Source organism: Macrotis lagotis, chromosome X (assembly GCF_037893015.1).
Source record: "Macrotis lagotis isolate mMagLag1 chromosome X, bilby.v1.9.chrom.fasta, whole genome shotgun sequence".
Lineage (NCBI taxonomy): Eukaryota > Metazoa > Chordata > Mammalia > Peramelemorphia > Peramelidae > Macrotis > Macrotis lagotis.
Genome location: NC_133666.1, coordinates 490,028,495 through 490,042,840, shown reverse-complemented (window position 1 = coordinate 490,042,840; position 14,346 = coordinate 490,028,495).

Genomic DNA, 14,346 nt, shown 5'->3' with positions numbered 1-14,346 from the left:
GTCAGTTCTCCATTAAATAACCTTTTTGGCAAGCATATAATTGACATTCTGACAATGTGGCAGCCCATCATAGTTGAGCACTCTGTAGAAACATTTGAATGCCTGGCAGTTTAGCTTGAGAATGGACCTCAGTGTCTGATATCTTCTTCTGCCAGGTGATCTGCAGAATCTTCCCAAACTATCTAAATGGAAGCTATTCATTTAATTAGAACTTGACTCAGTGCTTATAGACTGTCCAGGATTCACAGACATGCAGCAATGAGGTCAGCACAATAGCTTTGTAGAAAATCAGTTTGGTACTCACTCTAATACCTTTTCTCTCCCTCACTTTCTTTCTGTGGATCTCAAATACTGAGCTAGCTCTTGCAATGCATGTGTCAACCTCATTATCAATGTGTACCTCCCTGGAAAAGATACTGCTACAGTAAATGAACTTATTCACAGTATTCAAAACTTCTCCATTTACTGTAATTGAAGGTGTTGTGCTCCCTGATGGAGTACCTGTGATTTCTTGGTGCTAATTGTTAGGTCAAAATTAGCAGAAGCAGCAGAGAATTGATTCATACTTTGTTGCATCTCAGTTTCAGAGGCTGCATTGAGTGCTAAATCATCAGCAAAGAGAAGAGCATGCACCACCACCACTCCCTCCCAGATTGGTCTTGGCTTGTAACCTTTTCAAGTTGAAGAATTTACTGTCAATGCAGAAGCTGACCTTGAGGCTATGTTCATCCTCAGTGAAGATATTTGATAACATGGTTGAAAATGTCATTCTAGAATTCATGGGAAAAGAAACATATCTTTGTTTCAATCCATTGGTGATTGGGAAATCACAAGAGCATCTTCCACTATCAAGAACCTGGACAAGCATGGTGTCATAAAATTGATGTACAATACGGATGAACTTCTCTGGCAACCAAATTTTGATATAATTTTCCATAAGCCCTCACAAATGATAGTATCAAAACCCTTGGTCAGACTTACAAATATATACCTATATATATATGTATATATGTATATATATACATATATACATACACATCTCTCCTGGAATTTCTTCTGGACTTGATGGGCAGCAAACACCATATTGACTGTGCTCCTCAACTTTTTCTAAAACCATCTTGGATCTCACATAGGTTCCCATCTTCCATGTGAAGGATCAGCCTATTGAAAAGGACTCTTACTGTCAATGATTAATGGAGAAATATCCCTATGATTGTCACAGGACAATCTATTCCCTTTATCTTTCCAGAGATGGACAATGGATGCATCCTTGAATTCTTGGGGGAAAACTTCTTCATTCCCTTTAACCTGAAATTTTTAAGTCAACATTTGGATGAAGAATGGGCCACTAATTTGTAAATCTCAGCATGGAATAGAATCAACACCAGTTGCTTTGATCCTAAAGGCATTTAAAACTTTTTCTTCAGTTGAAACTCCAGCTAGAGACAAATTGACTTCAACTTGAGACAAATGGTAAATGACATCTCATTGATTGATGACAGTTTGTTAAGAACAGCCCAATTATCTAAGATTGCGTCTCTATAATCGAAGTAGTGCTATCAACACTGAGTAGTTGAGGTGTACTTTGTACCTTTAACCCATAAATAGTCGTTAAAGCATCATAAAAGAATTTTGGTTTGTTACTATCTGCATAAAACTGAATTTTATCTGCCTTCTTACTGTGCCAAGAATCCTACACCTCGCTAAGTTTGCTTGTATTTTAATTTTGATGAAATTAAAAAAATGCCTTCTTAGAAATGGATGAACTATCTTGCTGGTAAAGCCTATGGAGTTCTTGTTTTTGATTTAACAACTTTTACATTTCCCCATCATTTCCATCAAACCAGTCTTGATGTTTATGAGTGTTCTGACCCAGATGATTAAATGCAGGCTATATATCAGAAAGCCACCCTCTTTTTCTGCTTCACTACTGCCATTTTTGTGTTAGCAAAAGTTAGCAGCAAACGATTCCCATTCCTAGAGGCACTCTAATCCCTTTACCTTAATTTTTATGATAGTTATTTTTCCTTGGGTCCCCACTTCAGTTGAGTGTGAATATTTAGCTTGGAATGGACACATCTGTGATTAGTCCAGCACTCTGAACCACACATTGCCTTTGTCACTCTCACATCCTATCTGTCTCTTCTCCCTACAATCTCATAGTTCATTAAATGCCTATGTTTGCTGTGAGGGTACATTCAGGAAGTTTTATTGCGTTTAGATAAACAACAGACAGTGATTGTGATGAGAAGATCATAAGATACAAAAGTTTTCAATAGTAAGTGACCATTGCTGTTATTGTTTCTAATTCCATTCTTCCCAAGAACTTGCTGCCATGTTTGGTAGTCTGAGCCTACTCTAGCATCAAAGTCACCCAGAAATATAAGATTGTCCTCCTTTGGTGCACTGATAATAAAAATCTTCTGATTTTCATAAAATTTTTCTTTGACTTCCTCAGTTTGGTAGCATGACATTTTCTAGAAAATGGCACTCTCACTTTAATGAGCCTGTCATTCACTCCTCTTGGTAGGCAATCTAGCTTGTTGACTAGATTAGTTTGATTGCAAAACCTATCCCAATTTCATGGCACTCTCTTTCACTGCAACCACTCCAGAAATATGTAAATCCATTTCCTGACTTCAGTAAGCTGGTCTTCATTTGCTAGTCTTGTTTTACCCAGTGTTTCCATTTGCATATGATATCTGCTGAGTTCTTTTGCAACAAGTGATGCTCATCTTTCAATTTTGTCAGATCTTATATTTTCTATGAGTATGTACATATGCCATGCTCAAATGGTGAGGGGGAAATTTTGAAGAAGTTTTTGTATGTTTATGTCTGTGCTTTGACCATAGGGTGGGATCTCTGCCTGCTATGTCAATCAGGCCAAGATTGCATAAGCAGATAATTTTTAAGGCACCTTTTCTAGTCCCCTCCTCACAACAGTAGGTGAGCAGTTCCATCCTTAATCAGACATCCAGGTGCTGTTGAATTCCACTGCAGCTCTTAGTAGGTAATGACACTATGACCTGGCTGTCTGAGTGCAGGGTTGTGCTACAGTTCTCAAGTGTATCCAAACTGTTGCTTCATCACTTGAACTGTTTTCAGAGGACTTGGAGATAGGAATGGCAAAATGATTTGAATGATATTTTTTGATTCATGTGAAAATTGTATTTAAGTGAGGCAGAGTTGCATGAAGTCATCTGCCTCTCTCTTTTTCAAAGCTATCATAATCCAGTGGCAGTGCCAAGTCAAGACAACTGGTCATGGCTTTAGATCCAATGAGTATCCTTGGCATCTTCTGTATTACCAAGCTTCAAGCTCTCCACAGTGACTGTTTCAGCTGCCTTTATGCAATGTTCTCATAAAACCATTTCATCACTGGAAGACTTCACATCCTTGGGGTAGACACTACTTCCCCCAACTCACTGATGAGTTTGAGGCTCCCTTGCTTATCCTCATCCTGATTTAGCTCACTTGCCATAGCAGTTTACCAGGATGGGGCCACCATGAATACTACAGCTTCTTGGAGTCACAGGCAGGTGAGAGTTAAGTGGCCCAGGAGGAGATGAAAGGTGGAAAGCAACCCTGAAAATACTCAACAGCCCTCACACCAGAGATATTATTCTTCCTTGAACACTCCCTACACTCCACACGACTTTATGTTAAGGCATAAAAACCTCACAATCAAATGCAGAGACTGAATCTTTATATGCAATTTCCATAACTCATGGTAAGATAAAAATTGGATACAATAAATATCATTGAACAGAAAAACTTAAAATTACTTGGAAACTAAGTAACCTGATCCTAAACAATGGGTAGGTCAAACAACAAGTCATAGAAGCAATCAATAATTTCAGCTAAGAGAATGACAACAATGAGACAACATATCAACACTTATGGGAGGCAACCAAAGCAATTCTTAGGAGAAAATTTATATTTCTAAATACAAACATTAATAAAATAAAGAGATGATTGATGAATTGGGCATGGAACAAAATAAGTTAGAAAAGAACAAATCAAAAATTTCCTATTAAATACCAGATTAGAAATTCTGAAAATCAAAGAAGAGACTAATAAAACTGAAATTAAGAAAACTACTGAATTAGTAAATGAAACTAAAAGTTGGTATTATAAAAAAACAACAAAATCAATAAATCATTAGTTAATTTGATTAAAAAAGAATGAAGATCAAGTTTACAATATCTAAAAGGAAAAAGGTAAATTGACTACCAATGAAGAGTAAATTAAAACAATAATCAGGAGTTATTTTACCAACTGTATGAAAGTAAATCTGACAATATAAGTGAAATGGATTGATATTTACAAAAATATATATTGCCCAGATTAACAAAGGATAATTCAAATTCTTTTATATTTATTTTTTTAATTTTTAGAGTTCTTTACAAGGCAGTTCAAATTCTTAAATAAGTCCAGTTTAGAAAAAGAAATTGAACAAACCATCAATGAACTCCTTAAAAAATCTCCAAATCCAAATGGATTCATAAGAGAATTCTATAAAACATCTAAAGAACAATCATTACAATACTATATAAACTATTTGGAAAGGTGAAGGTGTGAAGGTGTACTAAAAAATTCCTTTTATGATACTAGTATGGTGCTGGCACTTAAACCATGAAGAGCCAAAAACAAGAAAGAAAATTATAGACAATTTCCTTAATTAATACTGATGCAAAATTTTGAATAAAATAAACCAAAGGGTTTAGAGCAAGTTATTATCAGGATTTCACACTAAGATCTGAAGCAGGGCTGCTTCAGTATTAGAAAAAACAGGATAATTGACAATCTCAATAATACAATTAACAAAAATCATACAATTATTTCAATAGATGCAGAAAAAACTTTTGACAAGATACAGCACACATTTTTTATGAAAAACACTAGAGAATATTAGGAATAAATCATTTTTATTCAAAATTATAAGCAATATCTATCTAAAAATAACAGCAAGCATTACATGCAATGGGGATAAACTACACACTCTAAATAACATCAAGGGTGAAACAAGAACAGCCCTTATAACCACTATTATTCAGTATAGAACTAAAAATATTAACTTTAGCAAAAAGAGGAAAAATTAAAAAATTTGAAAAAATGGACTAGTCAGGGAGAAAACAACTTTACACTCTTTGTAGAGTATATAATATTATACTTAAAGAATCCTGAGAATTACTCAAAAAACTTCTTGAAACAATTAACTTTAGCGAAGTTGTAAGATATAAAATAAACTCACATCCATCATCAGAATTTATATACATTAACCAACAAAGTCCATCAGCCAAACTTAGAAAGAGAAATTTTATTCAAAACAACTATAGACATCATAAAATATTTGGGAGTCAATCTTCCAAGACCAAACCAGGTACTATATAAATATAATTAAAAAACACTTTTCACATAATTAAAGTCAGATCTAAACACCTGTAAAAATATTATTGCTTATGGATAATACAAGTTAACATAATAAAAGTGATAATTTTATCTAAATTAATTTACTTATTTGGTGTCATATCAATCAAGCTGTCCTAAAATTATTTTATAGAGCGAGAATAATAATAACAAAATTTACCTGTAAGAACAAAAAAGTAAAGAACATTAAGGAAATTAGTGAAAAATACAAAAGAAAGTAGACAAAAACATGCCCAATCTAAAACTGTTTTATAAAGCAGTAATTATCATAGATACTAGCTAAGACATAGAATGGTGGTTAGGTTCAAAGATACAATAGAAAAAAAAACCCAACCTATAATAATCTATTTGATAAATACTCAAATTTCTGAATAAGAATTCATTATTTGACAAGAGCTGCTGAGAAAATTGGAAAACAGTATATCAGAAACCAGGCATAAACCAATGTCTCACAACCCATGCAAAGATAAAGTCAAAATGATTACCTGATTTAGACATAAACGGTGATACCATAAGTCAGGTAGAAGAGCAAGGGATTGTTCACCTTACAGATCTATGGAGAAGAGAAGAATTTATTTCCAAACAAGAGATAGAGAACATTATGTAAAGGAAAATGGAAAATTTTGATAACTTTGAACAAACCATCAATGAACTCCTTAAAAAAACCTCCAAATCCAAATGGATTTACAAGAGAAATTAAATTAAAGATATTTTGCAGAAGTAAAATCAATACAATCAAGATTAGTAAGAAAGCAGAAAACTGGGAAACAATTTTTACAATTGGTGTTTCTGATAAATGTTTGGTGTGTCAAATATACAGAAAATTGAGTCAAATTTATAAAAATACAAGTTATTTCCCAAAAGATAAATGATCAAAGGTAATAAGAAATAAAGAAATTAAAGCTATCTATAATCATATGATAAAATGTTCTCAATCACTATTAAGTAGAGAAATGCACATCAAAATGAATGAGATATCACCTCACACCTATCAGATTGTCTAAAATGACAGAAGAGGAAAATGATAAATGTTGGAGGGGATGTGGAAAAACTAGGACAGTAATGTACCATTGGATTGAGTTATGAACTGATACAATCATTTTGAAGAGAAATTGGGAACTATGCCTAAAGGGCAATAAAACTGCATTTACCCATTGATCCAGCAATATCACTATTAAGTATCCCAAAAAGATGGCAAAAATGTAAGAGGAAAAAACACACATGTACAAGAATATTCATAGTAGCTCTTTATGTTGAGTGAAAAAATCAGAAATTGAGGAGATACCCATGATTTGGGGAATGGCTTGACCACAAGTTATGGCATATGAATAATAGGATATTGCTGTTCTGTTGCTAAATGAAGTGAGATGAGCCAAAAGAATATTGTACACAACAACATTGTATGATGATCAAGTAGGAGAGACTTAGCTCCTCTCAGCAATTTAGTGTTCAAAGATAATTCTAGAAGATCTGAGATGGTAAATGCCATGCATATGTAGTGAAAGAAATATGAAATCTGATTGCAGATCAAAGCATTTAATTTGCTTTTTTTCTTCTTGTGACTTTTCTGATTATTTTGTTCTGATAATTCTTTCACAACATGACTAATATGGAAGTATGTGTTAATATTATTATACATGTATAATCTATATCATATTGCTTGCTATTCTAGGGTATGGGGAGGGAAGAAAAGGAGGGAGAAAACTTTGCAAAAATAAATGTTGAGGGGAAGCTAGGTGGTTTATTTTGCAACTAATCTATTCCATTGATCTACTTTTCTATTTTATAGCCAGTATCAAACAGTTTTAATGACTGATACTTGATAGAATAATTTTGAATATAATATGGCTAGGCTACCTTCCTTTGGATTTTTTCCCTGCAATTGCCTTTATATACTTAATCTCTTGGTCTTCCAAGAGGTTAAGTAGTTATATTTTTTTCTAACTGAATAAAGTGAATTTTTTTGTAAGTTTGTTTTGTATGGCACTGAATAAGTAATTTAATTTTATTAGATTTGTCATTTTTATTATATGAGTTCTGCCTACCCATGAGTAATGAACAATTTCCCAGTTATTTAAACTGATCTTATTTGTGTGAAAATAATGTTATGTAGTCATTTCATAAAGTTTCTGGATTTGACTTGGCAAATTGACTCCCAGGTATCATATGAAGTCTTCAGTTACTTAAAATGGAATTTTTTAGAAGATTTTCTGGGATTCTGTAAGTATACCAGCATATAAAAGTGAGACTGTTCTAATTCTTTCAATTTCTTTTTGTTCTCTTATTTCTAATGCTAACATTTCTAATACAATTGAATAATAGTGTGATAATGAGCATCCTTGTTTCACCTTGATCATATTGGGAATGCTCCTAACTTATTCTCATGACAAATAACAACTGATGATGGTTTTAAATGGATACTGCTTATTGTTTTAAGATATGCTCCATTTATTCCTATACTCTCTAGAGTTTTTTAAAGGGAATGGATGCTGTATTTTTGTCAAAATATCTTTCATGATCTATTGAAATAATAATATGATAACTGATTGGTATTGATATGGTCAATTATGCTGATAGTTCTCCTCATATTGAACCAACCTTGCATTCCTGGTATAAAATCCTAGATAAGCAAACTATATTATCCTTAGTGATAACTTGCTATAATGACTTTGTAAATATTTTATATAAATTTTTGGCATCCATACTTATTATGGAAATTAGTTTATAATTTTCTTTCTCTGTTTTGAATCTTCCTGGTTTAGGTCTCAACACAATATTGATGTCAAAGAAGGAATTTGGCAGAACTACTTCTTCTTCACATTTAAAAAAGTAGTTTATATATAATTGAAACTAATTGTTCCTTGAATGTTTTCTAGAACTCACTGGTGAATCCATTTGACTCAAGTTTTTTTTTTTTCCTTTGGGTGTTCATTGATGGTTTGTTCAATTTCCTTTTTTAAGATGGCATTATTTAATTATATAATTTCCTCTTTTTTTAACCTGGAAGTTTATATTTTTGTAAATATTCATTCTTTTCATTTAGGTTGTCAATTTATTGGAATACAGTTGGAAAAAATTGCTCTGAATCATTAATTTCCTCCTCTTTGGTAGTTAATTCAATTTGATCAAAGATTTATCTGCTTTATTGTTTTTTCATAAAACCAACTCAGTTTTATTTATTATTTCAATATTGTTCTTACTTTCAATTTTTATTAATTTCTAGTTTTATTTTCAGAATTTCTAATTTGTATTTAGTTTTAGTGGATTTTTAATTTTTTTCTTTTTCTAGTTTTTTTTAGTTTAATTTTCAATTCATCCACCCCCTTTTCCCTTAGATTATTCATGTAAGTATTTGGAGATATGAAATTTATCCAAATAACAGCTTTGACTATATCCCACACGTTTCAATATGTCAATATGTTTCCTTTTCATTCTATATAGTATAAAATTAATTGTTTCTATGTTTTGTTATTTAACCCATTCATTTTAAAAAATCAGGCTATTTGGTTTCCAATTTATTTTAGGTCAGTCTCTCCATGGCCCTTTATTGCACATTATTTTTATTGCAACATAATCCGAATAGGATGCATTTAATATTTCTGCCTTTGATTATGCAGTTTTCAATTCCATTATACATGATCATTTTTTGTGTAGGTGCCAAATACCACAGAATAATATATGCTTTTCTTTCCTCAACAGTTTTCTTCAGGGATCAAACATATCCAACTTTTCTAACACTCTATTTATCTTCTTAACTTCCTTCTTGTTAATTTTATGGTTAGATTTATCTAATTCTGTGAGAGGGCAGCTGAAGTCCCATACCAATATAATTTTGCTATTTATGTCTTCCTGTAGCTCATTTAAATTCTCCTCCAAGAATTTGGATCCTATACTGCTGGTGCATGCATGTTTAATATTGAAATTACTCATTGACTCTGTCTAGGAGGATATGGTTTTCTTAATAATCCCTTTCAATGAGATCTGATTTTCTATTTCTTTGAGATAAGATTTGATACCTCTGTTTTCATTTCAGTTAAAGCATAATATATTTTCCTCCAGTATTTTACCCTTACTCAGTATGGATCTCTTTGCTTCAAATATGTTTCTTATACACAGCATAATGGCAGATTCTGTTTTTTAATCCACTCTGCTATCTAATTCTGTTTTATGAGAGTTTATCCTATTTAAATCTACAGTTATAATTACTCTTTATTACACTCCTTGATATCTCCCCTTTATGTGTATTCCCCTCTTCCTTTCACATTATCCCTCATTACCAGTATTCTGCTTCTGAATGTTGTCTCCCTCAATCTGCCAGTCACTTTTTATTCTCTTCCCAGTGAGGTGATATAGTGGATAGAACATTGGCCTTGGATTCAGGTGGATGGGAGTTAAAATGCAGCCTCAGTAACTAGACAATTGCTAGTTGTGTGACCTTGGGCAAGTTATTTAACTCTGATAGTCTAATATCCAGGGCTATCTCTAATAGTCCTGATATGTATCTAGCCTCAAGACCCAGATGACTCTGGAGGAAAAAAGTGAGGCAGGTGACTAAGCACAGCAATCCCTCACTCAAACTCAATTCCTCTGCTTTTCTTGACACCACCACCTTGATCCTCTTTTTTCGATAATGAAGGACAAACATCATTTTTCACCCTTCTTACTTCTCTCCCTTCTATAAGTCCCTACTTTCTTTCTCCCCAACCTTTCCCCTCCAAATATTTGAAGAGTAAATTCCTAAACCCAAATGAGTATGTGTTATACCCTCTTTCAGTCAAATTCAATGGGAGTAAGATTCAAACAGTTCTCACCTTCTCCCATCATTCCATTTAATGTAATAGAGTGTTCTTGGGATATAATTTACCCCATTCTGCCTTCCCCTTCCTCGTATCTCATTACAATTACCTTTATATGTTTTTATGTCCATACCTTCAGCCTAAGTATACACTCTCTCTAATTGAGTTAAGATTCTCAAGAGTTATGAGAATCTTCCTCCCAGGTGGGGTTGTTAGTTTCATCTCATGGAATATTTTCTTTTTCTTTTCCCCTGTTCACCTTTTCATGTATCTTTTGAGTCTCCTATTTGAAGATCAAATTTTCTGGGCAAGTTCTCGTCTTTTCATCAAGAAAGTTTCAAAGTCACCTATTTCGTTAAATGTCCATCTTTTTTCCTTAAGGAATAAGTTCACTTATGCTGGGTAGTTGATTGTAGGCTCTAATACAAGTTCTCTGGCCTCCAGAATATCATATTTCAGGCCTTTTGATCTGTTAATGGTGATTCAGTCAGGTCCTGTGAATTCCTGACTGTCACGCCTCGATATTTAAATTGCTTCTTTCTGGTCATTTGCACAATTTTCTCCATGATCTGATAATTCCGGAGTTTGGCTACAGTATTCCTTGGCATTTTCATTTTGGGAATCCTTTCAGTACTTATTCAGTTGATTCTTTTGATGACTATTTTGCCACTTGGTGCCAAATATCAGTGCAGTTTTTCTTTATTATTACCTGAGGAATGTTATCCAGGCTCTTTTTTAATCCTGACTTTCAGATAGTCCAAGAATTCTTAAATTATCTCTATTTTCCAGGTCAGTTGTTTTACCAAAGAGGTATTTTACATTTTCTTCTATTTTTTTCATTTTTTCTGATTTTGTTTAACTGATTCTTGGTGTCTCATGGAATCATTAGCTACCATTAACCCCAGCCTATTTTTCAAGGACACATTTTTTTTCACTTAGATTTTGCATTTCCTTTTCCATTTGATCAATTCTATTTTTTAAAGCAGCATCTATCTTTTTTTCCATTTGCCCAATTGTATTTTTGAAGGAATTATTTTCTTTTTTATATTTGCTCAATTGTATTTTTTTAAAGATTTGTTTTCTTCTGTCACTTTCTATTAGAAGATGATAATTTTCTCTTGCATTTCTTTTCCCAATTTTTCCATTTGATTTTTAAAATCCTAGTTCTTTCAAGAAGTCTTTCTGGGCTGGAGACTAATCTGTATTCTTCTCCAAAGCTTCTGCCCTCCTTTACTGAGCTAGTATTTTTCCCCTCCTTATTTTCAAGGTAAATTTCAATAGACCCTGCTTTTCCTTTGACCTTCCTTATTCTTTTTGAGATTTGTTACTTGACCCTGTCCCAAGGTTCTTGTATTGGGAGAGGGGCTAGCTCTTAGAGCTTTGGTGTCGAGAATTCTAGAGGTTTGCTTTACCAGCCTAGGGTTGTTGATATTATGAATTTCAGTGGTTTGCTCAGTGGCCCAACCAGTAAGGAATGCCAGAGGCTCATTCTCTAATCTGTCAGCTCTGGGGATGTCAGCTGCCCACTGCTTGGGTTATTGGTAAAGATGGAAACAACTGGGGCTGTCTCTGGGATATCTGCACAAGAATGACAGGTCCTCTGAAATGGGAAAACCAGAGGCTCATAATGTGGGTCAGACTACCTAGACGAGCTGCTGGCTGAATGGGGGTCCTAGGTTAGCCATGCTAGAGCTTTGCTGGAGACCAGCCCCACAGCCTAGGGTCTCAGGTTAGTTCCTACCTTGTGATGCTGCTGGTGTGCTGGGTTTCTCTTCTCTGCCCCTGGGCACTCACTGTCCCCCATGACAGACCTTGCTGGAAGATATCACACTCTGTTCTTTTATGTTTTCTATTGCTCCAACATCTATTAATAAGCTTGATTAATGCTGTTTCTGAGCAAAACCCAGGAGAGATTAAGAAAGTTTCTGACTTCTCTCTGCCATCTTGACCAGAAGTCTGCCCATTATATTTTTGGACATTTATAATTATCAGAGACTTTGCTGATACATTATGCTTAAATATACCTTTCTCTAATTTCCACTGTTTGCATATCTCTGCAGTCAAATTAAACAAAGAAAATCCTCCTACTTGAAAGACTCTCATATACTTGAAGACAATATTCATTCATTCATCTCTCCTTCCATTCTCTTTTTCTTGTCTCTCACTGTTTTGGTTACTTTTCTCTAGATTCTTTTGAATCATTTTAAGCCCTTCCTAAAATTAATGCTACTTCACTGCAGATTATTTTTTAAAAAAAGTATTTCTTAAATGATAAATCCCTTTTAAATGTGATTTGTAAAGATTATTCTTATCCTATATTATTTTTAGAATTTATTTAATTTTAACATATGGAATAAAATAAACATTTCCATAATATAACATAATAAAAAAGATGATTACACATGAAACCAAAAATCTATTATGGATGGTTACACTCACATTCTTGAAATTGACAAGTATAAAGACTTCAGATTTGTAGATAAGAATTTATTATTTTTTAAAAACTATTGGGAAGCGGTGGCTAGGTAGTACAGTGGATAAAGCACTGGCCCTGGATTTGGGAGTACCTGAGTTCAAATCCAGCCTCAGACACTTAATAATTACCTAGCTGTGTGGCCTTGGGCAAGCTACTTAACCCCATTGTGTTGCAAAAACCTAAAAACAAACAAAAAAACTATTGGGAAAATAAGAAAGCAAAATGGCAGAAAGTGGGCATGGACTTATATAATTTACCAATATAATATCAAAATGGATATATTACTTAGCTATAAAAAAGATATTACTGAGAAAATTATAAGAACAGGAACAAATTACATATCAGACTTATAGATAGGTGAAGAGTTTATGAATAAACATGAGGTAGAGTTTAGTTATATGTAAAATGGATAATTTCAATTAAATTAAAAAGAATTTGTACAAATAAAACAAATATAACCAAGATCAGAAGGAAAACATCAGATGGGGGGAGAATTTTATAGATAATTTCTCAGATAAAGGTATTGTATCTCAACTATTTTTAAACCTTGTCAAATCTATGAGAACATAAGTCATTTCTTAAATGATAAATAATCAAACAATATGTACAGACTGTTTTCTAATGAAAAAATCAAAATAATATTTAGTTACATGAGAAATACTCACAGTATTAATTAGAGAAATATGGTTTAAAACAGCTTTAAGATATTATTATATACCTGACAGATTGACTAAAAAGATTGAAAGAGAAAATGGTAAATGTTGAAGAAGATGTGGAAAAATTGGAATATTAATTCATTGTTGGTGTAATTGTGAATTGATCCAATCATTTTGTGGTGAGATCAGCAATTATGCCCAAAGAATCATTAATTTGTCTATACCTTTTGGCATTGTAATAACACAATGAGGTCTATTTTCAAAGATGATTAGGGAAAATGGAAAAGAACCTATATGTACAAAAATGTACATATATCACTTTGGGGTGGCAAAGAATTGGAAATTTCCAAGATGCCCATCAATTGGGGAATCACTGAATGACTTGTCCATATTATTTTGCTCTTACCTACCACCTTTTTCTCTCTCTCTCTAAATTCTGTCTCCATCTCTTATCCTGTCTTAAACTGAATCCTTCCATTTAAACTTCTGATTCCTTAAGGGAACCATAATCTCTCCTTGTAACCCAACTTCAACATTTACATGTCCTTTCTCCACAATTAAAGTATAATGTCAGAAAATGGGTATTTTTAAAATTATCCTCAATTTTACACTTTATGCTTTATTATCCTTCATAAAGTGCCAGACATGTAATTCATGCTTAATAAATATTTTTGTCTGAATAAAGAAATATATGAAATTTGATACAAATTATTCAGGTATAATTATAATTTTATAAAATACTAAAAATCTTACAGGATCATAAACTAACTTTTTCCTTCTTTCCCAGGTCTTCATCTCTAAATTTCCAAGAATTATTTTCCCTTAGAAATAAGACTGACTGTGACCCTGAGCTGAAGGTTTGCTCTATCCAGTAGTCTTAACAATTTCTTTCTCCTTTAGAAAAGTCAATTGTAAACTTCCTCAAGGCTCTTGCATGTTCTCAGTCTGACAGCCGCTCAACCTCAAAGGGAGATGAAGTTGAAAATTC